This window comes from Epinephelus moara, chromosome 13, assembly GCF_006386435.1.
Source record: "Epinephelus moara isolate mb chromosome 13, YSFRI_EMoa_1.0, whole genome shotgun sequence".
Lineage (NCBI taxonomy): Eukaryota > Metazoa > Chordata > Actinopteri > Perciformes > Serranidae > Epinephelus > Epinephelus moara.
The window spans coordinates 27596544-27599976 of NC_065518.1; positions in this window are offsets into that span (position 1 = coordinate 27596544).

Below are 3433 nucleotides of genomic sequence, written 5' to 3' on the forward strand. Positions count from 1 at the left end.
TTGCCTAAACCTAACCAAGTGTGTTTGTTGTTGATGGGAGAAAAAAGCCAATTTGCGGTGTTGTACTGACGTAGTGCAATTATTTTGAAAGAGACTGTGTAAACATTGAATTTCCTGTGAAACAGAAGTGTGTCTTGGAAGAAGAGAACTTAACAAGGTGTCCCAGAACATCAAAAGGCAACGCACCCAAGGTGCCTTGCACGTCTTATGTGGATGTGGAAAGTCAGAGTCGGAGTGAGAATGTGTTGTTGCACACTAAAGTTTCTAAAGTGATGTAGTATATGAGCTGATTTTATAATCAGGAGGTGGAGGGGACTGTAGAGACCAACAAACAACAACCCCAGTTGTTTTTTGGTGACCCTTCCCAGTGTTTCCACTAGTGTTTGTGGCATCGGACCAAACCAAATGTGGGTGTTAAAGCCATGATCTTTTCCCAACCATAACCAAGTGGTTTTTGTGCCTAAACCTATCACACCCTCACCTCAGCGTTGGTACAGTTTTTTGTTTTTTTAACCATTGCTTACACACTAAAATTAAAAATAATACACAGTTAGTGAAACTCGACACACAAGGAGCAAAATGTCCAAATTTGCACAACTATACACACATTCTCAGCCTCACACTTTTTTGCAAAACACTACTTTCAGTGTTTTGCAAAACACCAAACACACTCTACATTAGACATACCATTCAAAACTGAAAGCCGGTGTGTGTTACTTGCTAAACCCTTCGACTGAAACATCACACTCCAGTAGCAATCACCTGAACTCAGAATGCACATGTGAATCCGCTTTAAAATAAGGTACAAATGTACAGTATCAGTGGTTTGGACAATGCAAACATTTTTTCAGCCTCTCTGTCCCACTGCTCTCATCAAAGCTTTCCAAAGCCTTGGAGTGTAAAGAGCGCCCTGTAGTCATAGCTATCACAGAGATACTTAGGAAAGCAGCAACACCTCACAACCCTCACTAACACCCTCACAAGGGTGGGTTTGATTTAGGTCACTACTGTAGCACACTCACCAGGTGCACCCTGTTTTTTTAACTATGCCAATACAATAAAGCTAACCTTTACCTTGACCTTTACCGCAATGATGTAAGTCATGAATGAATCAACCTGAATCATAGGATTTTAACGTTACTTCTACAATGTGACGAGAGTAAAAATAGAATGAACTTAAACTGGAGCAAGGTTAACTCTTTCACTGAGAATTACAGCTGACCTTATTTTAAGTAGGCTAACAGAGGGTAATGTCCTTGTTCTCCATGACAATGGCTGGTACATTGTTGTTAATCATCCACTAAAGTAAAATATCCAACAAACCTTAGAAAAACAATGAGTCATGATTTAAAGGTTACGTTTGTAAGATTTAGCAGTGAGGATTGCATATTGCAACCAGCTGACACTTCTCCCAGTTAGAATTCCTTCAGTGTTCATTGTTCATGGGGCGTTCACCTGGAGCCGAATTGTCCACAGAGGTCTCTCCCTCTCAAACACAATGGACCAAGTGATTGAAACCTCTACTAACACTGAATAAAGCAGTTTTATGTTACAAATCAGTGTTTCTTCAACACTGTTTGGCTTGAGACGGTTGGCTTGCCCACCACATGCTGTTATGGGCTTGCCTTTTTTCTGTTCCAGACAGTGTCCAGAGAGTCAGGAGGTTTTAACCAGGAGCCGAATTATCCGTAGAGGTCTCTTCCTCTCCAAAACATACAGAGCAGGTGATTCAAACCAGTAGATACACTGAATGAAACAGTTTCATGTTACAAATCAGTGTTCCTGCTGCTGCTCATAGCAGATGCACCTCTAACTGGCCCTAACTAACTGCAAATGGCCCTATCAAGAGCCAGTATTTGGTTTGTCCGTTCTGGGCTACTGTAGAAACAAAGCGATGAACATGGCGATCTCCATAAACGAGGACCTGCTCACTATGCAAAAATAAAGTGCTCATTCTAAGGTAACTAAAACACAATGATTCTTATTTTCAGGTGATTTATACTCTAAAAAGACATACTTACTATTTCATATTCTATTTCTGCCACGCATCCCCATAAATCCACAATACTGATAGCCTGAGTGTCAGACTGTCGCCTCCATTGAAGGCGATTTACAAGGGGGAGGGAATTTGATTTTTCCCTAACCAATCAGTAGAGATCAACGACTCACCCAGAATCTGGCGTAATTAGTATCCATGTCTCCGGGGTGCTGAAAACAAGCGAGCATTGCCTGTTTAAAATGTCTCCATCGTCGTGCACGCCCAGCTGCATCGCCGTTAAATCCAGTTTAGCAGCTTCCTTAGTTTGGTCCTCCATTAACGCGAGTAGTGGCGAAATACCTCGATAGCATCATTAATGTGGTCTGTAGGATCTGCAGCGGTCACCATTAGCGTGGCGCTGATTGGCTAATCGCTAGTCCCGCCCCCACCCCCGACGTTCATTGGTCCGTCCATCGTTTGGACGAGATAAATCGCAAATTCATTGCAGTATGCCAGACCAGAGATGCAAGCCTACTGATGAGTGGGCGGGGTCTATGGTCTGGAACCAGGCTACAATACTGAACCTTTAAAACCCAATAGGGATTTTATCAAGGTATACAGTAAATAGGTTTTATTAGATGTTTGTGTAACCCAGTAGAAAACAGTTACTATTGTTGTTCCCCTTAAAATATTATTTTTTATTTAATTAACCCTCTTTAGTTATTATTCTGTCAGTAATATTAATTTCGCACACTCTCAATTCTTATTTGTTGTATTATATACATGGTTCGTGAGAGAAAGTAGCCCCACCCTCTTCTCGCGAGAGTTACAGTGCGGAGGGAGAATGCAGAGTAGTGCGGCGCGGAGTCAGAGCTACAGAGTCAGGGCAGCGATACGAGCAGAGGGAAATCACGGAAGAGAAAGTCAATAAGAAGTCACGAAAACAGCGGTGGTTAACTCACTTATCAACACAGGATAACCAGAGAAAGTGTACCTACCTGCAGCAGAGAGGTGGTCGAGGATCTGTGGGTTATTATTTTCGGCAGAGACTTGGTGAGTCGCTCGAGCTAACTAGCGCTAGCACATGCTAACTGTAGTAGCCACATCGTGATTCAGCTCGTGAGATGGCAGAAAACTTGTTGATACATGAACGTGACCTGCCGCTACTGTTTACTGTGTGTTTTAAGAGTTAAATCTGCATATTTTGCTCTGATAATCTGATGAAACAAATGAGGTGTGCTATTTATTTTCCTGTGTATTCGCTTTGAGATGCACTGTTAGGGTGTGTGTCTTGTTAAATGCTGCTAAACATGTTCATATATCACAGAGGCAGAAACTCTGAAGCCCTGAATTGATATTCTGATGTGTGTTAAAGGTGCATTTTGCTAAATTTCAGTTCATAATCCAATGTTGTGAATTTAATGTGTGAAATGGTTAAAAAGGGATTAAAATGAA